General features: G+C 52.2%; 1 pseudogene; it reads right to left on the reverse strand.

Annotated features, from left to right (window-relative positions):
• Window positions 1-459: 459 nt before the first annotated feature.
• On the reverse strand, window positions 460-26,613 carry LOC137157953 (butyrophilin subfamily 2 member A1-like; annotated as a pseudogene).

Genomic DNA, 26,613 nt, shown 5'->3' on the forward strand with positions numbered 1-26,613 from the left:
TTGTCGCACTGCACCGGGGTGGGGCAAATACATGGGCAGCAGGGGGCAAAGCTGCCTGGACTCCTTCCTGTGAACGGATCCTATTCGCCCAGCCTGGCACCTCACTCACACAGCCCTGGGGCTGGGCTCTCACCTCCCTTCCCCTGGCCCAGTTGCTGAATCCCCTCCCCCAGCTCTCCCCAGCCCCCCACCATTGCGCTGGGACCAGCTCTCCACACAGGCTGAGGCTGCAGCGCAGAGCGGCCAATACAGCAGGGCCCCGGCGCTCTCACCCCTGCCCCACGCTGCCCCCTGGGGCCGTTTCACCCCCGCCATGGGCAGAGACTCCTCCAGGGCAGGAAATGCCGGGATCTTCCCCCCACCTCCTTCTCTGCTAATGCCCTTTAGCCCCTTCCCCGGGCACAGGCCTTGGGACTGCTCAGCGCTGGGAGGGGACAGTCTCTGCCGTGGGTGTCGCTGTCAGGGACAGAGATTCCCTCCGGCCTGGGCTGGGACCGGGCAGATGATCAGGGAAGCCGCGTTTTCACCCCCAGCATTGACACCAGGACTGAAATAAGGGTGAAGCGTCCCGGAGAAGGTGCCAGTGAAAGTGAAGAGCTGGGACCTGTCATTGACATTGTAAAATGAGACCTCGCCCGCCTCATAGTCCAGGAAAATCCCCACCCGGCTGGGCCTGACGCTCACGGTGAGGATGGTCGAGGGGGAGGTGCAGGCCTCGTATTCCCCATCCAACAGCAACACGACCCAGTATCCATCCTCAGGTGAGAGTGTGACCAGCCCCTTCCTGCTCACAGATTCCCTACAGACCCCCAGTTCCCACTCAGGCTTGTCTCCCACCTCCACCTCCCAGTAACGCCTCCCGCCCGGGAACCCCTCAGCGCCCAGCACAGAGGGCCAATGATCAAATCTCTCAGGATTGTCGGGCAGATCCTGGCGTGTGTCTCCATCTCTCACATGTTTCCAATCCTCAGACAGGACGAGGCTGGGATGAGCCGTGTCTGGATCCAGAGTCACGTCCACTGGGGAGAGAGTCACAGAGTCAGGGCTGGGGCAGGGGCTGGTCACGGGGATCAAAGGGAAATTAACCTGCGTCCTCGTTAATTGCTGGGGGGGGGTTGTTACCCATTAAGGGGAGTCAGGGCCCCTCTGCCCATGGGAGTGAACTTGAAGGGAAGGAGAACAGGAGCGGGGGAGGGGGTGGGGTGGGAAGGTGTCAGCGGGGGCAGGGCAGGAGACAGACTGATGCTGGGAGAGGCAGAGGAGTGGCAGGCACAAGGGCAGTGGGGAGAAGAGAAGGAGAAGGCACCAGGAGGACAGAGTGGAGTGAAGAGGAGGGGCAGGTGCCAGGGGTGGGGGAGGGAACGGGCAGGCACCAGGGGCTCAGAGTGAGGCAGAAGCCGGGGGGCCGCAGGGGTGTCTAGGGCAGGGGTGATCACCGGAGGGCAGAGTGAGGGCTGGGGCATGTGCCAGGGGGCAGAGTGGGGTGATGGGAGGGGCGGGTGTCAGGGGTGTAAGGGGGAAGAGGAGCCCCAGGGAGGCAGAGGGGGAGTGAAAGGGGGGCTGGTCCCAACGGACTAGAGGGAGAGGGGGAGGGGCAGCCCCCAGTGGCAGAGGGGTCACTAATGGAGTGGGGGGCACCAGGTGGGCCAAGGAGGGGGCAGGGGAAGGTGCAGGTGACAAGGGGACAAAAGAAGTGAGGGTGGGGCAGGCAACAGAGGGGCACGGGGGGGACTTAGGGGTGTGGTGGGCACTAACAAGGAGATGGGGGGGAAGGGGCAGACCACAGGGGGCAACGGGGAGCAAGAGAAGGGGCAGACATCGAGAGGCAGAGGGGGAGGGTGGAAGGCACCAGGGACAGAGAGTTGTGAGGGAATAGGGGGCTCCAAGGGGCATGGGGAAGGAGGAGGGGGTGGGCTCCAGGGGGCAGTGAAAGGTGGGGCTGGCTCCAGGACACTAGAGGGGGTGAGGGAAGGGGCAGGCAGGTGGGGCAGAGGGATCTCAATGGGAGCGGCGCACACCAGGTGGGCAAAGGGGGCCTGTGGGAAGGCACAGGTGACAAGGTGACAAGGTGGGGGAGGAGAGGGGAGGGGCAGGTGCTGGGGGGGGGGGCAGAGGGGAGAGAGGGGAAAGGCAGAGCCCAGGGGGCACCAGGGGAACAAGGAAAGGGGCAGTTGTTAATGGGGAGAAGGTGAGGATAGCAGGGGTGGGTGCCAGGAGTACAAGGGGGGCGAGTGGAGGGGCTGGCACCAGGAGGGCTGAGGGGGTGAATGTTGGGGGTGGCTGCAAGGAGGGCAGAGGGGGAGGGTCGGGTACTGGGGATGATGGAGCAGGGGAACACAAGGAGGCAGAGAGGGGTGTGGCAAAGGGCGGCTCTCTGGGGGTAGAAGGTAACAAAGAGGTGGGGTAGGCACCAGGGGGAAGAGGGTGAGTGAGGGGAAGGGTGGGACCCTGAAGGTAAAGGGGGTGTGGGGAGGCACGGACAGCAGGGGGCCCAATGGGGGGCGGGCACCAGGGGCAGATGGGGGTGAGGGTGGAGAGGGGCCCCAGGGGGTCAAAGGAGTGAAGGGAAGGGCTGGCACCAGGGGATGGGGGGTGGGGAGTGGAGGGGCAGGGGCTGGTGGATGTTGGGGAAGAGGGCAGGGGTGCGAGGGAAGGGGTAGGCACAAGGGGGCGAGGGGAGGGGCTTGTGCCATGGGATGATTGAGGGGGGGTCATCAGGGGGTGGGAGGACAAGGGAAGAGGTGGGTGCCAGGGGGATAGAAGGGGTGGGGGAGGGGTGACAACCGGAGGCAGAGGGGGGCAAGGAAAGGGGTCTGCAACTGTGGGGCAGAGGAGGCAGCAGATGGGCAGGCAGCAAGGGAGCAGGCGGAGGGGCAGACACCAGGGCCAACAAGGGGCAAGGGGAGGCAGACATCAGAGGGCAGAAGGGAGCAAGAGAAGGGGTTGGTGCCGGGGGGCAGGGGATCTGTTGGGAGGGAAAGGAAGGGGCAGGCAAAAGATGGAAGGGGAAGGGAGAAGTGGGTCTCTGGGCAGAGAAGGGGGTGAAAGGAGGGTTGGGCAGCAGGAAGGCAGGGGGTGAGGGAAGCCATGGATGAAGGGGGGACAGAGGGTGCTCAGGGGTGTGGGCATCAGGAGGATAAAGGGGGGAGGGGCAGGTACTGAGGGATTGAGGGGGTTGAGCAGAGGTTCTGACACAAGGAGGGCAGAGGGGGCATGGCTGGCACCAGGGGGGAAGAGGAAGGTGAGGGAAGTTGGGGACAGAGAGGGGTGGGGAGAATAGCAGGGGCAGGGGGACAGACAAAGCAGTGAGGCAGGCACCAGGTGGGCAAATAGGGGCAGGTGGAAGGGGGCGAGGTGGATGCCAGGGGGCAGAGGGTGGTTGGGAATGAGGGGCAGGTGCCAGGAGGGCAGGGGGTGAAGGAGGGTGGGTTCCAGGGGGCAGAGGGAGGTGAAGGGGAAGGGCACGTGCCAGGGAGGCAAAGGGGAGAGAGGTGCAAAACCCCACGTCTGTCATCCCTGCTCTGGGACTCAATTTTCTCCCTGTGCCCAGCCAGATTGGCCTGAAATGTCCAGCGTTTTCTCCTTGTAGGGGGAAGCAGTTCAGTGTCACAGGCGGGGGGGGGGCGGGGGGGAGGGATGATCAGGACTAACGTGGGGAGTGTCTACAAGTGCCGGGCATGTCTGTGGCTGTGGGACGTGGGGAGCTGTGGGGTGGTGGTGCCAGCGCGGAGGGAGCCTGGATCCAGAGTGTCTGGGAGCCGTGGGGACGGGGCAGGTTGGGAGCAGGGAGTGAGATGGGGAGCTCCGGGCTAGCAGGGCCCATTCACCACCGCGCAGGCACAGGCTGTGGGGGTCACTGCCAGGAAGGGGGTAGATCTGGCACCGTGTCCTGCTTTGCATGGTGGTACCTGGGGCAGCCCCAGGGCAGGAGAATGCTGGGGCTGGGTGCTCTCCCGGGGTGGGCTGGGCAGACAGTGCTGGGGTGAGGGGACAGGTTTTTTGGACCTAGAGGTGGCAACTTTAACAGGCCCCCCCAGTGGTGTTTGTGTGACTCTCCTGCCCGCCCCCAGCTCTGTGTGGTAAGATACCCCGGAGTGTAGGGAGCCCTGGTCCAGTGGTGCTGCAGTGTGTGTGCATGGCCCTTGGGCTCTCTGACCTCTGCTGGAGCTGCCCCAGAGTCTCCCAGCATGCACCAGTGCACACACAGCCAGGCAGCACGCTAGGAGCAAACACACACACACACACACACACACACACACAGCTCAGCCACAGCTGTGAGGCAGAAAAGGTGCCGTGTGGGCACAATTTGCTATAACTGGGTCTGGGGAGTGTCACAAGCTGGTTATAAAAACCTGTCTGCTCTTGCAATGGGGACAGGGCCTTCATTGCCCCAAACCCATGAAGACACAGAACAGCTCCTGTCTGGGCATGTTATGCTAGCAGCAAATTACTAAAGCCTGGTCTGAGCATGCAAATTCTGTGGCTGGGAAGAGAGAGCTGGGCAGTTCAGTGCCAGTTATGGCCAGGTGAGAATGTCCATCCTGCAGAACCCAGCTACCGCCCTGGACAGCTGACAGCAGGGTCAGGATTTCCTCACCAATCAGCCCTTTCCCACAGGGGGCGTGTCCCTGCCCTGCAATAAACCTGGGTGTAGTCTGCCCCTTTCCATCTGCCACAGTGACATTGCTGCTTCTAGCCTATTGAATGTCATAGGAAAACGCTTTGGGCAGGGATGGGAGCAGAGAGCCCCCAGGAGGAGGAGGGGTCTCACCCTGGATAAAAGATCAGCGGGATGTACAGTACCTGCGTAGGGCGGGGTCATTCTCCACCCTGCAACCAAGCACAGACAGAGGGGTGAGAACGCCCCTGAATACAGACAGGCTGAGCAGGAGACAATGTCAGACAAGGGTGATACTGGGGGGAATGGAACTTACTGAGCTCAGCCTGGAGTTTCTCTAAAAAGAAAACAAAGAGAAACGCGTCAATATCACATTATCTCACTGGGGAAGCGAGTCAAAAAGGCCTTAAAGCAGGGAAGTTAAAATCCTTAGACTCAGCCTGGAGGCTACATCAGCAACCAGAGCCTGGCACCCCCTGGGCAACAAAGGCATCAGCAAGGGAAGAAATACAGTAACCCCGTCCGGCCACCTGGACAGTGCAAGATGTTGTTAGAGTCAAACAGAGATTCCTCAGCACATGGAAAATATTAACCCTCTGAGCCAGGAGAAAGGAGCGTGCAGTGCAGCAGGTGACGTGTGTCATGGGAATTAGGAGGCTAGACTGGAATTAGCAGAGTGAACGGCCTGAGATATAAACCAAATACTAAGTAATCATTTCAGTCCATCAGAATCTATCTGCAGACAATTGATGGGTCCCTGGTTCAGCAGGGGATAAAGGGAGCAATTGTGGAAGATAAGGACAATTCTGAGAGACTAACTGATTTCATTGCATCAGTTTTTACCACAGAGGGTGCAGGGGAGAGACCTGCCCTGGAGCGGCTCTTTTCAGGAAATAAAGGTTGAGATGTGACGAGGAGATATTGGAACAAACTGATCAAAGAAAGAGCCAGCAGCCACCAAGAGTGGAGGAGATCTCTCCCTAACATCTGCTGGGAGAGCAACGCAGCAGAGCACAGACAATCTAGGGAGGTTTTGCAGCATGTTGCGGACAACTTCCTGGTGCAAGTGCTGGAGGAACCTACTAGGGGCCTTGCTCCTCTTGACCTGCTGCTCACAAACAGGGAAGAATTGGCAGGGGAAGTAGATGTGGGTGGTAACCTGGGCAGCAGTGACCATGACATGGTCGAGTTCAGGATCCTGACAAAGGAAGAAAGGAGAACAGCAGGATACGGACCCTAGACTTCAGAAAAGCAGATTTTGACTCCCTCAGATGGGCAGGATCCCCGGGGAGGCTAATATGAGGGGGAAAAGAGTCCAGGAGTTACCTGGTAGCTCTGTGTTCTTGGGGAACCAGGGCACAAAATCCCTACTCTCTCTAGCTCACCTGAATATCCTCCCCACCCCCTGCTTGAACCAGAAACCAAAGGCATCTCAATAGGAAAAGGCAATGGAAGACACACCTAAAACCCTCCTAACAACCCCTAGCCTCATCTACATCAAAAATGTAAAAAGGAGGCATCTCAATTAGCACATCAAATGGAGAACAGAAGCCTCATCTACATCAAAGATGGAGCAAGAATTAGCATAGCGTATGGAGAACCCATCTCCAAAGCAGGGACTGCACTGAACTCTGGGATTGGCAAAGCAGGGAAGCACTGCATGATGGGAGATCTATGCTCCTGATGTTAATGAACTCATACTTGCGCACACCCAGCTCCGCAGTTATCAGACCATTCTAATTATTGATATACAAAACACTGAATCAGCCTGGTTGCATTGTGAGCTCCCTCAAGGAACACAGCCCATAGCCAGGAATGATCAGCTTCTATTGTCCAGCATAAAGAAAACCACTCTGGGATACTTCCTTGAGACATTGTTTACCCATAAACAAACCTGGTGCCTACATAAACCCCTACCCAAGTTCAAACCCCTATTCTGATGCCTGGATCCAAATTCTGCATCAGTTCCACTGGAACTACCCTCTTCCTGACTGATCGTGTTGGGGACTCTGCTGTCTCAAGCGCTCCAGACCCTAAGCTGAACAGCCTGTCTCCGGGAAACCTTTGAACTGCATGGAGTGGTGAGACCCCCTGTCTTTCCCCAACTCTTTCTTTCTCTCTCTGTCTCTTTCAGTCCACGTATAACTTCCTACTTTTGTAATCAACCCTGGGGTACCTTTCTCCAATACCCTGATTGTAATTGTTCAGTATTGTAAACATTTGATTGTTTTTCTCTCCATGCATGGTATCATAAGTTTTATATTCCAGGCAATAAACTAACTGTTATAATCAAGCTGTTTGAAAATCTCTCTCTCTCTCAACTTCCTATCTTGCTCTGCAGCAACACTTCTTTTACCTAAGCCAAAGATCTCTGGAATGCCAAAAAATCCTACAGGGTTTGCTCATCAAGGGGCTTACTGCTAGAACAATTGTGGTGTAAAGGGGCACGTGAAAGGGGACAACTGAGAAATGCTGCTCTGCCTAGCCTATGAAGTCCAGGGGCAAATAAAGGTGGCGGCTGAAAGTGCTTTTTGACCCAGCCTGATTGAGTTCAGGGGCAAATAAGGGGAGCAGCTGAAAAGTGCTGTTTGGACCCAGCCTGCTCAAGAAGTCTGCTCTATTCTGGTGTGTTGCAAAGGGGCATATAAGGGTGGCCTCTGAAAGTGTGGTGTCACTCAGCCTGCTGAGTTCAGGGACATATAAGGGTAACCACTGAAAGTGTGGTGTCACCCAGCCTGCTGAGTTCAGGGACACATAAGGGGTCAGCTGAAAGTGCTGATAGCCTGGACCACTCAGACGCACTCGGTTAATCTGGAATGTGTGTGTGTGTGTGTATCTGTGGGGGGTTTATTTTAATCTGGTGCTGGAGGAACCCAGCCCTGAAAACCTTAGGTCCTGCAGGATGGCTCCATTGGGAGGGGACTTGTAGCCCTATGAACACACAAGTAACACAAGCAGTACATTAGTAGAATCACACCCTTAGAATCAGACCTCCCTTCCAGGAAGGTAATCCTAATAAATGAGCATACCTCAAGGTGACGGGCAAATCTGGTAACAAGGACAGCTGGCTTTATTTTAAAGAAACCTTATTGAGGGCAAAGGAACAAACCATCCCAATGTGCAGAAAGAATAGCAAATATGGTAGGCGTCCAGCTTGGTTTAACAAAGAAGTCTTCTGTGAACTTAAACACAAAAAGGAAGCTTACAAGAAGTGGAAGCTTGGTCAGATGACTAGAGAGGAGTATAAAAATACTGCGTGAACATGCTGGAGTGAAATCAGGAAGGCCAAAGCACAACTGGAGTTGCAGCTAGAACGGGACATGAAGGGTAACAAGAAGCGTTTCTACAGGTATGTTAGTAACAAGAAGTACGCCAGGGAAAGTGCGGCCACTTACAGAATGGGGGAGGCAACCTAGTGAGAGATGATGTGGAAAAAGCTGAAGTACTCAATGCTTTATTTGCCTCTGTCTTCACAGACAAGGTCAGCTCCCAGACTACTGCATGGAGCAGCACGGAATGGGGAGGAGGTGAACATCCCGCAGTGCTAAAAGAACAGGTTCAGGACTATTTAGAAAGGCTGGACATGCACAAGTCCATGGGGCTGGATGCAATGCATCCGACGGTGCTGAGGGAGTTGGCTGACGTGGTTGCAGACTGGGGGGGGTCCCAGATGATTGGAAAAAGGCAAATATAGTGCCCATCTTCAAAAAAGGGAAGGAGGAGGATCCGGGGAACTACAGACTGGTCAGCTTAATCACAGTTCCTGGAAAAATCATAGAGCAGGTCCTCAAGAATCCATTTTGAGGCACTTGGAAGAGAGGAAGGTGATCAGGAACAGTCAGCATGGATTCGCCAAGGGCACGTCATGTCTCATCAACCTGATTGTCTTCTATGATAAGATGACTTGCTCTGTGGATGTGGGGAAAGCAGTGGATGTCAAATGCCTGGATTTTAGCAAAGTTTTGATACGGTCTTCTACTATATTCTTATTGGCAAGTTAAAGAAGTATGGGTTGGAGAAATGGACAATAAGATGGATAGAAAGCTGGCTAAACCGTTGGGCTCAACCGGTAGTGATCAATGCCCCATGTCTAGTTCACAGCCAGTATCAAGCGGAGTGCCCCAGGGGTCAGTGCTGAGGCTGGTTTTGTTCAACATCTTCATTAACAAGCTAGAGGATGGGGTGGATTGCACCCTCAGCAAGTTTGCAGAGGACACTACGCTGAGGGTAGTGATAGATATTCTGGAGGACAAGGATAGGATACAGAGTGACCTAGACAAATTAGAAACTTGATGAAGTTCAACAAGGACAAGTGCAGAGTCCTGCACTCAGGATGGAAGAATCCCATGCACTGCTACAGACTGGGGGACTGACTGGCTGGGCAGCAGTTCTACAGAAAAGGACCTGGGGATTACAGTGGACAAGAATCTGGATATGAGTCAAAAGTGTGTCCTTATTGCTAAGAGGGCTAATGGCACATTGGGCTGCATTAGTAGGAGCATTGCCAGCAGTTATAGGGAAGTCATTATTCCCCTCTATTCGGCACTGGTGAGGCCTCATTTGGAGTACTGTGTCCAGTTTTGGGCCCCCCACTACAGAAAGGATGTGGACAAATTGGAAAAAGTCCAGTGGAGGGCAACAAAACTGATTATGGGGCTGGAGCACATGACTCATGAGGAAAGGCTGAGAGAACTAGGCTTGTTTAGTCTTCAGAAGAGAAGAGTGGTGGGGGGATTTGATATCAGCCTTTAACTACCTGAATGGAGGTTTCAGGAGGATGGAGTTAGGTTGTTCTCAGTAGTGGTAGATGACAGAACTAGGAGCAATGGTCTCAAGTTGCAGTGGGGGAGGTCTAGGTTGGATATTAGGAAAAACTTTTTTCACTAGGAGGGTGGTGAAGCACTGGAATGAGTTACCTAGGGAGGTGATGGAATCTCCATCATTAGAGGTATTTAAGGCCCAGCTTTACAAAGCCCTGGCTGGGATGATTTAGCTGGGGTTGGTCCTGCTTTGAACAGGGGGTTGGAGTAGATGAACCTCCTGAGGTTCCTTCCAACACTCATCTTCTAGATTCTATGAGATCCCTGCCAGATTACAAAGCTCAGGAGCTATCAAATGAGGTCAGAGCGATATGACAGAGCTGCTAACAATAATATGCATCTCTCATTAAAATCAGCTGCTATTCTGGAGACTCGGAGGTTTGGGAATGTTGCAGCCAGCTTTACAGTTTGGTAGGAGTGATCCTGAGAATTACAGCCCAGTGAGCCTTACGTCAGTACGTGCTGAACTGGCTGAATCAATAACTACAATAGAAATCTAGACCAGCTCTATGACAATGATAGGATAAGGTCTGACTAACAGAGCTGGAAAGGACACCTGTGTCCCACTAATTTATTACATTGCTTTGAGTATGTCAGTAAATAATGCACAGAGGAGAACCCAATGGTATAATTTACATGGACTTTCAACAAAGTTCTTCACAAAAGGTTATTAAGGAAACTACATCATGGGGGGAGGGGCAAAGCAGAGCCTTGGATCAGAAACCAACTAAAAGACAGAATACTGAGATTAGGAATAAATGGTAAATGTTCATATGGAAAAAGGTTAGCAATGGGGTCCCGCAATGTTGGCTATTAGCACTGCTGCTGGTTAAACTATTTATCAGTGACTTGGAAAAAGGGATAAGATGAGAGGTGGGAAAATTTGCCGACGACATATAATTATTTAGGTCAGACAAGACCGGAGAAGACAGAATTATTTCAGAGGGACCAAGCTTTGCTAACATGACGACAGATGAAATTCAGTGTTGATCAGTGTACGGGAAGGCACATTGCAGGAACAATTAGAGCTATTCAGACAGGTTATAGAGCTCGAAATTAACTGTAACTACTCAGGAAAAAGGCCCAGGCATCACTGTACACAGCTCCATGAAGATCTCTGCTCAGTGTCCAGCAATGGATTAAAAAGAATGAAGAGCCCCTTTCCATCTGCCCCAGTGACATTGCTGCTTCTAGCCTATTGAATGTCATAGGAAAATGCTTTGTGCAGGGATGGGAGCAGAGCCCCCAGGGAAAGGAGGGGTCTCACCCTGGATAAAATATCAGCGGGATGTACAGTACCTGCGTGGGGCGGGGTCATTCTCCACCCTGCAACCAAGCACAGACAAAGGGTGAGAACGCCCTGAACACAGAGAGGCTGAGCAGGAGACAATGTCAGACAAGGGTGATACTGGGGGGAATGGAACTTACTGAGCTCAGCCTGGAGTATCTCTAAAAAGAAAACAAAGAGAAACACGTCAATATCACATTATCTCACTGGGGAAGTGAGTCAAAAAGGCCTTAAAGCAGGGAAGTTAAAATCCTTAGACTGGCCTGGAGGCTACGTCAGCAACCAGAGCCTGGCACCCCCAGGGCAACAAAGGCATCAGCAAGGGAAGAAATACATTAACCCCGTCCAGCCACCTGGACAGTGCAAGATGTTGTTAGAGTCAAACAGGGATCCCTCAGCACATGGAAAATACTAACCCTGTGAACCAGGAGAAAGGAGCGTGCAGTGCAGCAGGTGATGTGTGTGATGGGAATTAGGAGGCTAGAATGGAATTAGCAGAGTGAACGGCCTGAAATATAATACAAATACCAGGGAATCATTTCAGTCTATCAGAATCTATTTGTAGACAATCGATGGGTCCCTGGTTCAGCAGGGGATAAAGGGAGCAATTGGGGAGGATAAGGATAATGCTGAGAGATTAACTGATTTCATTGCATCCATTTTTACCACAGAGGGTTGAGGGGAGAGACCAGCCCTGGAGCAGCTCTTTTCAGGAAATAAAGATCAGGGGTTGAGATGCGACGAGTAGATATTGGAACAAACTGATCAATGAAAGAGCCAGCAGCCACCAAGAGCGGAGGAGATCTCTCCCTAACATCTGCTGGGAGAGCAATGCAGCAGAGCACAGACAATCCAGGGAGGTTTTGCAGCATGTTGCGGACAATGTCCTGGTGCAAGTGCTGGAGGAACCTACTAGGGGCCGTGCTCCTCTTGACCTGCTGCTCACAAACAGGGAAGAATTGGCAGGGGAAGTAGATGTGGGTGGTAACCTGGGCAGCAGTGACCATGAGATGGTCGAGTTCAGGATCCTGACAAAGGAAGAAAGGAGAACAGCAGGATACGGACCCTAGACTTCAGAAAAGCAGATTTTGACTCCCTCAGATGGGCAGGATCCCCAGGGAGGCTAATATGAGGGGGAAAGGAGTCCAGGAGTTACCTGGTAGCTCTGTGCTCTTGGGGAACCAGGACACAAAATCCCTACTCTCTCTGGCTCACCTGAATATCCTCCCCAGCCCCTGCTTGAACCAGAAACCAAAGGCATCTCAATAGGAAAAGGCAGTATAACAACCCCTAGCCTCATCTACATCAAAAATGTAAAAAATGTAAAAAGGAGGCATCTCAATTAGCACATCGAATGGAGAACAGAAGCCTCATCTACATCAAAGATGGAGCAAGAATTAGCATAGCGTATGGAGAACCCATCTCCAAAGCAGGGACCGCACTGAACTCTGGGATTGGCAAAGCAGGGAAGCACTGCATGATGGGAGATCTATGCTCCTGATGTTAATGAACTCACACCTGCGCACACCCAGCTCCGCAGTTATCAGACCATTCTAGTTATTGATATACAAAACACTGAATCAGCCTGGTTGCATTGTGAGCTCCCTCAAGGAACAGGGCCCATAGCCAGGAATGATCAGCTTCTATTGTCCAGCATAAAGAAAACCACTCTGGGATACTTCCTTGAGACATTGTTTACCCATAAACAAACCTGGTGCCTACATAAACCCCTACCCAAGTTCAAACCCCTATTCTGATGCCTGGATCCAAATTCTGCATCAGTTCCACTGGAACTACCCCTCTTCCTGACTGATCGTGTTGGGGACTCTGCTGTCTCAAGCGCTCCAGACCCTAAGCTGAACAGCCTGTTTCCGGGAAACCTTTAAGCTGATTGAAGTGGTGAGACCCCCTGTCTTTCCCCAACTCTTTCTTTCTCTCTCTGTCTCTTTCAGTCCACTTATAACTTCCTACTTTTGTAATCAACCCTGGGGTACCTTTCTCCAATACCCCAACTGTAATTGTTCAGTATTGTAAACATTTGATTGTTTTTCTCTCCATGCATGGTATCATAAGTTTTATATTCCAGGCAATAAACTAACTGTTATAATCAAGCTGTCTGAAAACCTCTCTCTCTCTCAACTTCTTATCTTGCTCTGCAGCAACACTTCTTTTATCTAAGCCAAAGATCTCTGGAATGCCAAAAAATCCTACGGGGTTTGCTCATCAAGGGGGTTACTGCTAGAACAATTGTGGTGTAAAGGGGCACATGAAAGGGGACAACTGAGAAATGCTGCTCTGCCTAGCCTATGAAGTCCAGGGGCAAATAAGGGTGGCGGCTGAAAGTGCTTTTTGACCCAGCCTGCTCAAGAAGTGTGCTCTATTCTGGTGTGTTGCAAAGGGGCATATAAGGGTGGCTGCTGAAAATGTGGTGTCACTCAGCCTGCTGAGTTCAGGGACACATAAGGGATCAGCTGAAAGTGCTGATAGCCTGGGCCACTCAGACGCACTTGGTTAATCTGGAATGTGTGTGTGTGTGTGTGTGTATCTGTGGGGAGTTTATTTTAATCTAGTGCTGGAGGAACCCAGCCCTGAAAGCCTTATGTCCTGCAGGATGGCTCCATTGGGAGGGGACTTGTAGCCCTATGAACACACAAGTAACACAAGCAGTACATTAGTAGAATCACACCCTTAGAATCAGACCCCCCTTCCAGGAAGGTAATCCTAATAAATGAGCATACCCCAAGGTGACGGGCAAATCTGGTAACAAGGAGAGCTGGCTTTATTTTAAAGAAACCTTATTGAGGGCACAGGAACAAACCATCCCAATGTGCAGAAAGAATAGCAAATATGGCAGGCGTCCAGCTTGGTTTAACAAAGAAATCTTCTGTGAACTTAAACACAAAAAGGAAGCTTACAAGAAGTGGAAGCTTGGTCAGATGACTAGAGAGGAGTATAAAAATACTGCTTGGACATGCAGGAGTGAAATCAGGAAGGCCAAAGCACAACTGGAGTTGCGGCTAGCAAGGGACATGAAGGGTAACAAGAAGCGTTTCTACAGGTATGTTAGTAACAAGAAGTAGGTCAGGGAAAGTGCGGCCCCTTACAGAATGGGGGAGGCAACCTAGTGAGAGATGATGTGGAAAAAGCTGAAGTACTCAATGCTTTATTTGCCTCTGCCTTCACAGACAAGGTCAGCACCCAGACTACTGCACAGGGAAGCACAGAATGGGGAGGAGGTGAACATCCCGCAGTGCTAACAGAACAGGTTCAGGACTATTTAGAAAGGCTGGATATGCACAAGTCCATGGGGCTGGATGCAATGCATCCGACGGTGCTGAGGGAGTTGGCTGACGTGGTTGCAGACTGGGGGGGGGTCCCAGATGATTGGAAAAAGGCAAATATAGTGCCCATCTTCAAAAAAGGGAAGGAGGAGGATCCGGGGAACTACAGACTGGTCAGCTTAATCACAGTTCCTGGAAAAATCATAGAGCAGGTCCTCAAGAATCCATTTTGAGGCACTTGGAAGAGAGGAAGGTGATCAGTAACAGTCAGCATGGATTCACCAAGGGCAAGTCATGTCTCATCAACCTGATTGTCTTCTATGATAAGATGACTGGCTCTGTGGATGTGGGGAAAGCAGTGGATGTCATATGCCTGGATTTTAGCAAAGTTTTGATACGGTCTTCTACTATATTCTTATTGTCAAGTTAAAGAAGTATGGGTTGGATAAATGGACAATTAGATGGATAGAAAGCTGGCTAGACCGTTGGGCTCAACCAGTAGTGATCAATGCCCCATGTCTAGTTCACAGCCAGTATCAAGCGGAGTGCCCCAGGGGTCAGTGCTGAGGCTGGTTTTGTTCAACATCTTCATTAACAAGCTAGAGGATGGGGCCTCATTTGGAGTACTGTGTCCAGTTTTGGGCCCCCCACTATAGAAAGGATGTGGACAAATTGGAAAAAGTCCAGTGGAGGGCAAGAAAACTGATTAGGGGGCTGGAGCACATGACTCATGAGGAAAGGCTGAGGGAACTAGGCTTGTTTAGTCTTCAGAAGAGAAGAGTGGTGGGGGGATTTGATATCAGCCTTTAAATACCTGAAGGGAGGTTTCAGGAGGATGGAGTTAGGTTGTTCTCAGTGGTGGTAGATGACAGAACTAGGAGCAATGGTCTCAAGTTGCAGTGGGGGAGGTATAGGTTGGATATTAGGAAAAACTTTTTCACTAGGAGGGTGGTGAAGCACTGGAATGAGTTACCTAGGGAGGTGATGGAATCTCCATCATTAGAGGTATTTAAGGCCCAGCTTTACAAAGTCCTGGCTGGGATGATTTAGCTGGGGTTAGTCCTGCTTTGAACAGGGGGTTGGAGTAGATGACCTCCTGAGGTTCCTTCCAACACTCATCTTCTAGATTCTATGAGTTCCCTGCCAGATTACAAAGCTCAGGAGCTGTCAAATGAGGTCAGAGCGATATGATAGAGCTGCTAACAATAATATGCATCTCTCATTAAAATCAGCTGCTATTCTGGAGACTCGGAGGTTTGGGAATGTTGCAGCCAGCTTTACAGTTTGGTAGGAGTGATCCTGAGAATTACAGCCCAGTGAGCCTTACGTCAGTACGTGCTGAACTGGATGAACCAATAACTACAATAGAAATCTAAAACAGCTCTATGACAATGATAGGATAAGGTCTGAATAATAGAGCTGGAAAGGAAACCTGTGTCCCACTAATTTATTACATTGCTTTGAGTATGTCAGTAAATAAAGCACAGAGGAGAACCCAATGGTATAATTTACATGGACTTTCAACAAAGTTCTTCACAAAAGGTTATTAAGGAAACTACATCATGGGGGTGAGGGGCAAAGCAGAGCCTTGGATCAGAAACCAACTAAAAGACAGAAAACCGAGATTAGGAATAAATGGTAAATTTTCATATGGAAAAAGGTTAGCAGTGGGGTCCCGCAAGGTTGGCTATTAGGACTGCTGCTGGTTAGACTATTTATCAGTGACTTGGAAAAAGGGATAAGATGAGAGGTGGCAAAATTTGCAGATGACATATAATTATTTAGGTCAGACAAGACCGGAGAAGACAGAATTATTTCAGAGGGACCAAGCTTTGCTAACATGACGACTGATGAAATTCAGTGCTGATCAGTTTACGGGAAGGCACATTGCAGGAACAATTAGAGCTATTCAGACAGGTTACAGAGTTCAAAATTAACTGTAACTACTAAGGAAAAAGGCCCAGGCATCACTGTACACAGCTCCATGAAGATCTCTGCTCAATGTCCAGCAATGGATTAAAGAATGAAGAGTTAGGATGCAGCAGAAGGAACAGGACAGAAATAGTTTCTTACACACTCCCATCCCCCAGGCAGGTTTCTCATCCCCAGTCCAGCCAGACCCCTCCCCTCCCTGACCCCAGCCCCACTCAGAACCCGACTGATTTTGGTGAAAATCAGAAAATGGAAAAGCCGGATTTTACTGGAAATAGATTTTCCAATTTTCACCCAAGTTGCTATGGATCTGCCCAGAGTGGGGGTGGGGTGGGAGGGACCTGGCCAGAGGGGGGCTGAGGGCTTGTCCTGGGGGTGCAGCTCTGCCTACATGAGTAACAAAGTGGGTGCCCCGCCCTGTATTACAGCTGGGCCTAGAGGCCAGGCCTGGCCAGTGCTGGGCTCTGCACAGACGTGGGGCAGTCGCCAGTCCCTGCCCCAAAGAGCTGCCAGTCTAACCAGACACGACAGGCCCAGGGCGGGGGAAGAGGCAGGACACACAAGCAGAGTGAGCAGAGCGATGGTGCAAATGGCACGTCCCTGCCACCCTTTAACAATCACACTGGGCTGGGCAGGGGGAGGGGATGAGCTACAAGGAAAGGGAGGGGGAGGGGAGCAGGATAAGGGTGGGGGAGGTTGGGGTGACAGGACTGGGTGTGAGGGGGTCGGAGCCGGCAGCCAATCAGCACAGAGAGAAGATGGGCGAGTGACACTGTGACAAGCAGCGTGATGACATCATCAGCCACCGCGTCCCTGCCACCTTCTGCCTGCCAGGGGCACCCCGGGGGTGTGAAGTGCTGCAGCAGCTCCCAGCATGGGCACGTCACTGGGACACGGTCACAGAGTGACCCCAAACCTGCTCCCTCCCCCGCCGTGTGGGAGCAATAAATCCCCTGGGTTCAGTGCGTGGGGGCTGGGCAGGCCCGGCCATGGCGGGGGGCAAAGGGGCAATTGCCCAGGGGCCGGAGATTTAAAAGGGCCGAGGCAGAGGGATCGATATCATGGGCGACGGGTGAAGCTTCCCCTTGGGGAGGCTCGTTCCCTGGCCTGCCTCTTCTGCTCATGGACCTGCCCTCACTCCATCCCAGACTGCCCCAGGCCCCACCCTCCGTCCTCGTCCCTTCCCTCTCGGCCTGCTCACCCCCACGTCCCTCCCTCCTCCATCCAATGGGCGAGCCTCCGCCCTGTCCCTCGCTTCTCGCCAGGTCCCTCCTCCCGCCTCCTCCCCTCTAGACCCCCTCCTCTCTTCCACAGCCCCACTTCCTTGCTCCGCCTCCCTGCCGCCATGTCCCTCCTCCTTACTCAGTCCCGCCTCCCCCACCATCAACTTGTGACAAAGTCTGAGATTCTCCCTCCACATCCCACTGAACCAAGGGGACCGTACCTTTCTCTGCCAGATGCTCCGCTGCAAGTCAATGACAGGAGAGGGGTGTTACAAGAGAGAAGATTTAACTTCAATTAGTGCAAACTCACAGAGTCATTTTTCTGCTGGTAGAGGCTAGAACACACACAGGGCTCTGCCCAGCTATTCCCACTGCCAGCGTTATACTGGGGACACAGCGCCTAGTGCAGTTATAACGCTGAGTAAATGGCTGTCTCCTGTCCCTATCGGCTGAGTGAAGGGAGGCCCCACACTGAACTCGATGGTGCTTCTGTCTGTCTGGAATGGGCATGTTCTAGGCATCAATGGGCAGAACCCTGGTGATTAGGGAAAAACTGGAAATCTCTAAAAGCCTGATTGCCACTAAAATCACTGTTAGATCCCTCCGGATACGGGGTGAGGCCGTGACCTCAGGGTTAGGGTTAGGATTAGTATTTAAGGTGAGGGCGAGGTTACAGGTAGGGTTTGCAGGCCCCTCATCCCACTCCTCTCAGACCCCCCAGCTGGATTTCTTGCCTCCTCTTCAGCCAGCCCCTGCCCACTGGGCTCCTCACCCCCATATTCCAGCCAGGCCCCTCAACACCCCACTCTGGTCAGAGCCCCATTGATTTGGGTGAAAATCAGAAAAACCTGATGCAATTGGGAGGAGGGCAGCAGGGCAATGGCCCAGAGACTGACTTCCCCACTACCAGCTCAGATTGCAGCGTCTCTAGGCCAGTAGTTTTCCACCTTTTGTCATTTGTGGACCTCTACAAAATGTCAAATGGTGGGGCAGACCCCTTTGGAAATCTTAGACACAGTCTGTGAACCTCCAGCGATATATGGACCACAGGTAGAAAACCACTGCTCTAGGGGGAGAAAAGGATGAGAGGTGAGATACCCCCCTTCATATTTATGGGGATCACCATTACGTCAGTTACTGTAAGTGGCCCAGACACTGACCTTTCTCGCTCTCCAGTTCCGATTGCAGCGTCTCTAGAGGAAGAAAAGGATGAGAGGTGAGATTTCATTCTGTCATGTTTATGGTGAAGTTCCTGTTATTGTTTAATGCAGCTGGGCTGTCGTTATGAAATAGAGAAACAAATAGAGGGACACATGGAGAGACACAGATGGGTCCATCTGTGGCACATCAGTGCCACCCTTTAACAATCACACTGTGCTGTGCAGGGGGAAGGACAAGCTACATGGAAAGGGAGGGGGAGGGGAGCAGGACGGGGGATGGGGGGTCGCGGTGACAGGACTGGGTGTGAGGGGGTCGGAACCAGCAGCCAATCAGCACAGAGAGAAGATGGCGAGTGACACTGTGACAAGCAGCGTGATGACATCATCAGCCACCGCGTCCCTGCCACCTTCTGCCTGCCAGGGGCACCCCGGGGGTGTGAAGTGCTGCAGCAGCTCCCAGCATGGGCACTCGCTGGGACACGGTCGCAGAGTGACCCCAAACCTGCTCCCTCCCCCGCCGTGTGGGAGCAATAAACCCCCTGGGTTCAGTGCGTGGGGGCTGGGCGATGGCGGGGGGCAAAGGGGCAATTGCCCAGGGGCTGGAGATTTAAAAGGGTCCAGGCAGAGGGATCGATACCATGGGCGACGGGTGAAGCTTGCCCTTGGGGAGGCTCGTTCCCCGGCCTGCCTCTTCTGCTCATGGACTTGCCCTCACTCCACCCTAGACTGCCCCAGGCCTCATCCTCCGTCCTCGTCCCTTCCCTCTTGTCCTGCTCACCCCCACGTCCTTCCCTCCTCCATCCAATGGGTGAGCCTTCGCCCTGTCCCTCACTTCTCGCCATGTCCCTCCTCCCGCCCCCTCCCCTCTAGACCCCCTCCTCTCTTCCACAGCCCCACTTCCTTGCTCCGCCTCCCTGCCACCATGTCCCTCCTCCTCGCTCAGTCCCCCCTACCCCACCATCAACTGGTGACAGACTTTGAGATTCCCCCTCCACATCCCATTGAACCAAGGGACCGACCGTACCTTTCTCTGCCAGATGTGCCGCTGCAAGTCAATGACAGGAGAGGGGTGTTACAAGGGAGAAGATTTAACTTCATTAGTGCAAACTCACAGAGTCATTTTTCTGCTGGTAGAAGCTAGAACACACACAGGGCTCTGCCCAGCTATTCCCGCTGCCAGCTTTATACTGGGGACACAGCGCCTAGTGCAGTTAAAACACTGAGTAAATGGCCATCTCCTGTCCCTATCGGCTGAGTTGAGCAATGCCCCAGGCTAAACTTGATGGCATTTCTGTCTGTCTGTCTGTAATGGGATAACTTCTGAAAACTGCATCCCACTAACTCCAGTCTTTTAGGGCATGTTCTAGGCGTCACTGGGCAGAGCCCTCCAGATTTAGGTAAAAACTGGAGAACTGTAAAATCCTGATTGCTGTTAATATCACGGTTTCATCCTTCAGGATATGAAGTGAGGCCATGACCTCAGGGTTAGGGTTAGTGTATAAGGTGAGGGTGAGGTCATAAGTGATGTTAAAGGCAGCTTTAAACCCTGCCCCCTCCCGCTGCATCCTCCTGAACCTGGATGCCCTGGTTTCCAAAGCAGCCCCCACTGTAACCTAGGACTTGTCTGCAGGGGAAGGTTACAGCAGCGTAAGATAAAGTGGGAATTTAAACTGCTCTGGTCACACCGGTATAACGCCCCACGTCAGCGCTCTTATTCCCTGGTAGGAGTGAGGTTTTCTGCCTTAGCTATTGCCGTTAGTTACGGCAGCTTTGGCTGCCTGTGGGCAGCAGCACAGCCCAGGATCTCAGCAGCTCTGTGCGCTGTGGCACCATCCTGACATGCCCTTCTTGTTCCCAGTCCCATCTCCACACACCCCACAACAAGGCTTGTGAGTGGGTCCTCAGAGGCACCTGCAGCTGTTCTCTGCACTGCCTGCGCTGGAGGAATCCTCACCCCGCTGGATCCAAGCCCTTTAAAGCCCTTTTTGCTGCTCTGGTTCTTCTACCAAACACAATGGGGTTGGGGTGGGGGAGAAAATCCCATCCTCCATGTATTAAAATGTGTCCAGCCCTTATGGGTGTGAAGGTGGCACTGAGGAAGTGACCTGGATGTAACCAGTGCACCAGCCCCATGAGATCTGCCTGAGTCTGCAGACAGCGCTGTTTGCTGCTCACAGACATCACAAGGGGGCTGGGATGCTGGCAGTAAAGGCTGGTCGATGACAATTTAATTGTCACCATTTGCAATTATCTCACTGCTGATCATTTTAGTGGAAACACCCAGCTCATGTGCTTCTCCTTCCCTGCTGGATGCAAGGGCAGGTACTGGGAGGGGGCAGGGCTGTGGTGCAATGGCCCAGACACTGACTTTTCTCACTTCCAGTTCAGATTGCAGAGTCTCTAGGGCAGTAGCTTTCAACCTTTTTTCATTTGTGAACTCCTAAAAAATGTCAAATGGTGGTGAGGACCCATCTGGAAATCTTAGACATAGTCTGTGAACCTCCAGTGATGTATGGACCACAGGTAGAAAACCACTGCTCTAATGGGAGAAAAGGCTGAGAGGTGAAATTGCCCCCCATCATATTTGTAGGGATAACCATCAGGTCAGTTAATGTAACTGGCCCAGACACTGACCTATCTCGTTCTCCAGTTTGGATCGCAGCATCTCTAGGGGGAGAAAAGGGCAAGAGGTGAGATTTCATTTTGTCATGATTATTGTGAAGTTCCTGTTATTGTTTAATGCAGCTGGGCTGTTGTTATGAAATAGAGAAACAAATAGACGGACACACGGAGAGACACAGATGGGTCCATCTGTGGCACGTCCCTGCCACCCCTTAACAATCACACTGTGCTGGGCAGGGGGAGGGGATGAGCTACCTGGAAAGGGAGGGGGAGGGGTGCAGGATGGGGGTGAGGGAGGTTGGGGTGACAGGACTGGGTGTGAGGGGCTTGGAGCCGGCAGCCAATCAGCACAGAGAGAAGATGGGCGAGTGACACTGTGACAGCAGTGTGATGACATCATCAGCCACCGCGTCCCTGCCACCTTCTGCCTGCCAGGGGCACCCCGGGGGTGTGAAGTGCTGGGACACGGTCGCAGAATGACCCCAAACCTGCTCCCTCCCCCGCTGTGTGGGAGCAATAAACCCCCTGGGTTCAGTGCGTGGGGGCTGGGCGGGGCTGGCGAGTTAAATGGCCCAGGCAGAGGTATCGATATCATGGGCAAGGAGTGAAGCTTCCCATTGGGGAGGCTCGTTCCCCAGCCTGCCACTTCTGTGCATGGACCTGCCCTCACTCCACCCCCGCCTGCCCCAGGCCATGCCCTCTGTCCTCATCCCTTCCCTCTTGGCCTGCTCAACCCCACGTCCCTCCCTCCTCCACCCACTGGGCGAGCCTCCGCCCTGCAGCTACTATCTCGCAAAGTCCCTCCTCCCGCCCCCTCCCCTCAGTCCCTTTTCTCTTCCACAGCCCCACTTCCCCACTCAGCCTCCCAGCCGCCATGTCCCTCCCCCCACCATCAACTTGTGACAAAGTCTGAGATTCCCCCTCTCTCATCCCACTGAACCAAGGGACCGACCGTACCTTTCTCTGCATGATGCGCCGCTGCAAGTCAATGACAGGAGAGGGGTGTTACAAGGGAGAAGATTTAACTTCAATTAGTGCAAACTCACAGTCATTTTTCTGCTGGTAGAAGCTAGAACACACACAGGGCTCTGCCCAGCTATTCCCACTGCCAGCGTTATCCTGGGGACACAGCGCCTAGTGCAGTTAAATCGCTGAGTAAATGGCTGTCTCCTGTCCCTATCGGCTGCGTGAAGGAGGCCCCACACTGAACTCGATGGCGTTTCTGTCTGTCTGGAATGGGCATGTTCTAGGCATCACTGGGCAGAACCCTGGTGATTTTGGTGAAAACTGGAAATCTGTAAAAGCCTGATTGCCACTAACATCACCATTAGATCCCTCCGGATACGGGGTGAGGCTGTGACCTCAGGGTTAAGACAGGGTTTAAGGTGAGGGCAAGGTTAGGGTTAGGGTCAGAAGGCCCCTCGTCCCACTCCACTCTGCTCCCCCAGCTGGATTTCTTGCCTCCTGTTCAGCCAGCCCCTGCTCATCCCCGTATTCCAGCCAGGCCCCTCGCCACCCCACTCTGGTTAGAGCCCCATTGATTTGGGTGAAAAGCAGAAAAACCTGATGCAAGGGCAGGTATTGGGAGGAGGGCAGCAGGGCAATGGCCCAGAGACTGACTTCCCCACTACCAGCTCAGATTGCAGAGTCTCTAGGGCAGTAGCTTTCAACCTTTTGTCATTTGTGGACCTCTACAAAATGTCAAATGGTGGGGCAGACCCCTTTGGAAATCTTAGACATAGTCTGCAGCCCTCCAGGGATTTGTGGAGCACAGGTTGAAAACCACTGCTCTAGGGGGAGAAAAGTGTGAGAGGTGAGATACCCCCCTTCATGTTTATGGGGATAACCAATACTTCAGTTACTGTAAGTGGCCCAGACACTGACCTTTCTCACTCTTCAGTTCCAATCGCAGCATCTCTGGATGGAGAAAAGGGTGAGAGGTGAGATTTCATTCTGTCATGTTTATGGTGAAGTTCCTGTTATTGTTTAATGCAGCTGGGCTGTCGTTACGAAATAGAGAAACAAATAGATGGACACATGGAGAGACACAGATGGGTCCCTGCGGAGGTCCCTGCACTCCCATCCTAGGCCAACTCCTGATCTTGGGGATGACACCTGCCCCCTGGTCCCAGTGACACATGGGAACAGCTCTCTGTAAGGCCAGGCTACTTGGAAGGTGCCTAGCTAAGAACACAGTGGAGGTGCCTTTCTTTAGCTGAGTGCTCAGCTCAGCATGAGCCGGGGAGAAGGGTGTGGATGGACCCTGCAGGCGTCACCTCTAAGCTCAGCTCTTTCCCACACAGAGCTTGCCCACGGGGTGTGTCAGCCTGGGATACAAACACTGCAGGAAATGGAGGTAGCGTCATGTCTGACAGTCACTTCTGAGCACAGCCTGAGCTAGACTATCTGTGCCCCAGTGTGAGCAGCGTCTCAGGGCAGCCGTGCAAATCCGGAGTGTGTGTGTTTTGTTACAGTACTCCTAGCCAGACCGCACAGCCGTGCAAATCCTGAGTGTGTGTGTTTTGTTACAGCACTCCTAGCCAGACCGCACAGCCGTGCAAATCCTGAGTGTGTGTGTTTTGTTACAGCACTCCTAGCCAGATCCTGAGTGTGTGTGTTTTGCACAGCTGTGCAGCAGGGGCAGAGAATTCTCTCCAAGGCCCGTGAGACAAGACAGTGACAGTTAATTGGTCTGATTTGTTAGTGTTTGGAAATGAGCCCAACATAGCTCTCTGTGGGCACATAGACACATTTTACACACAACTCGAAATGAGATAATCCCTGTCACCTAAACATGGGCTCAATGCGCATCCTGTATCCATTCAAACCACAAATTAACCAGTTCAAACCTGGTGCTGACAGCGTGGGAAGGTGACAGGTCTAAACACACAACGTCCAGTTCCAACTTTCACATCCATCTTGACTGGAAAATCATTTAACAGACATTTCCCCTTCCCAGTTCTTCCTACACTTGCAAATTTCTACATAAAGTTCACAGCACTTCAGGGAAGAAAAACGCTCTGGGTTGGACTTTCAAAGGTGCCTTTGACGTTTACACACTGGTTCTCATTAATTTAAACAAAACCTGAGTATTCAGACTCCTTAGGCAGCTTTGAAAACCCGGCAGCTCCCTATAAACACAGAGATCACTGGAGGCCAATTTCTGCCCTTTGCAACCAGAGAAAAAAACTCCAGTTCAACAGTTACACTGCAGCAGAGAGTTCATTGCCCTGTTCTTGCAGCAGGATCTCAGGCTGAGCCAATCTTAGTGCAGATAAGGTAACTGTTGACCTTTCCATTTGCACAGCCACTACTTTCCCATCCATAGCTCCTACTTACCTAGACGGGGAAAAGAGGGGACCCATGCACAGACTGGGGGGCAGAACTGGGCCCTAAGAAGCCCCTTCTCTCCTCCTACTTTGCTTTCTGGTTTTCCTGCAAGCAGCCCAGTTACACATGTCGGAGCTCCAAGCCCAGCTCACTGAGCCTCACGTTTGTGTTTCAGTTGGAGCAGGGCTGACCCCACGGAATAGCTCAGAGTCACATTCCAGAGGGTGCCTTGGTGAGAGCCGAAGGGGTGAAACCACTTGACGCTTCTCGGTTCAAATGTGAAGTCATAATTTATTCAGGTCCCCCTTCACCCTCAGCCCAGCTCCCACTGCCTGGAACTCCTCTGGACACTAAAACAGCCACTTAATCCCTGTCTCTCTGCTTTTGGTTTTAAATCTGTCTGTCTGTCTGTCTCTCTCTTGTCCCCTCAAGTCCCCCCATCCCTGTTACTTTACCTTTCACTCTGTGTTGCCTCCAGAATCAGTAACTGGCCAGGGCACTGAGAACAGCCAGGAGAGCCAGGATCACCCCCAGAGCCACTATCCAGGGATTGACCCTTGGGAAAAACAGCTCTACAAGAGAAAGTGTCATTGACTAGTTGGAAGCAAACACGTGCAGGATGAAGGCAGGACACTCAACAGTGGTGACCGGGACAGTTAAAAGAATCTCACAGGGAAATACACAGTGAGATGTGGTTCCTTTGTGCTTTATTATTAAGCAATAAAAGTCCAAGCTTTAGTATTCTTACTGACTATGGTTAACTCATGGGAAGTGGTGTGTTGGGGACAGGGAGGGGGCGGGGGGCAGCCGGTGCAAACTGGCCCTCAGGATCAGAGCTGTGACCAGCTTCCTCAGACCCCAACTCCCTGAGCTCAGAAAGGCCCAGCTACATGAGAGAGTCTGACCCCGAATATGTGAATGAAGGATTTTAATAAAATCAAAACTTGAGCCTCAAAATTCAGAGTAAAAATTGCTCCAGATTCCTGTTTCCTGGGCCAAGGAGAAATGACTGACTAGCGAGCCCTTTGCTAAGTGGTCAGTGTGGTGTATTGAACCTGTGTAAAAGTTACAAGCTGTCACTTTAAATCCTGAGGGGATTCCTGGTCCTGCTTGCAGGCTAAGGGGCTCTGTAGGGAGCGTGTATCTGGGTCCTCTGCAGTCAGTCTGCAAAGAGCCAGCCCAGAGTAAGGTGGGCTGAGTTCTGCTCCTCTGCCTTAGGGAGCAGCCTGCTTTGTCTCTCTCTGTATTTGGCTACTGCATGGTAGAATTCTGGATTTTTAGAAGTAAAGCAGTGTTACATTGCAGCCTGCCAGGAAGAGTGTTTATGTTTTGCTTTACATGCTCCGTGTGTATGCTGTGAACATAACAATCAAGTATACTGGGCATATCATAGACTAAACAGCAGTGCTGCACTTTGAGACCTCAGATGAATAGTGCTTTACAACTGCTACATTTTTATTATTATAGAGATGAAATATTCTGTATTAAGGAATTTGTTTGGTAGAAAATAATACCTAAAATCAAGATCAAAGCACACTATGGAATTGTTAGTGCAGGTCGCAGGGTCCACACAGACAGTGAGGCGCGGCAGGCTAGAGTGAGGCAGATTAACACCCCAGTTTCCCGTGAACTAACTGTTCCTGTAGACAAACCCTGATACTGCTGACATGCTGAAGAGCCCAGCTCTAGCCTGGGAACAGGACCTAGAAAACCCCAATCCCAACCCCCATTCCTAAACTGACAGTTTGCAAATCCAGCATAGTCCTCACCGCACTTCAGGGACAAAGGGGAATTCCCTCCCCCTCCCCCACAGAGAAGAGATGAGCACTGGATACGGATTTGCTCTGAGAATCTGGCCAATGGCAGCCCAGCCTGCAAAGTCCTAAATACCCTCAGCTCCTGCTGGAGTCACAGAGCATTGAGGCTGCTCAGGATTTACAAGAAGCGCTCGGCACATTGAAGGTTCAGGCCAATAATGAGAAGATACAATTTAAATACCCTCCACCAATGTCTGCACCATCTCAGTCTATCCACATGCGGCTTGGACGGGCACTGACCTGCTATGGAAATCGCTGACTCCCTCTCCTGGTTGAGTCGGGGGTTCCTGACACAGCAGGACACTTTCCGGTTGGACTCCTCTGTCAGAACAATGGCAATCTCTGTTTGAAACAGGCCACTGGCCTCTTGGGATATGTTTACAGAGACTGATGGTAAGAGCTGCCCCTGGAGATCTCTCCACAGCACCTTGGGCTCTGGGAACCATCCGAATGATCAACATACAACCCGGATCCCTCCATCCTGATGTCCCTCCACAGAGATGGCAGGAGCAGAGCCCAAAC

The sequence above is a fragment of the Emydura macquarii genome, unplaced genomic scaffold (genome assembly GCF_026122565.2).
Source record: "Emydura macquarii macquarii isolate MOO-44397 ecotype Brisbane River unplaced genomic scaffold, CSIRO-AGI_Emac_v2 contig_1637, whole genome shotgun sequence".
Lineage (NCBI taxonomy): Eukaryota > Metazoa > Chordata > Testudines > Chelidae > Emydura > Emydura macquarii.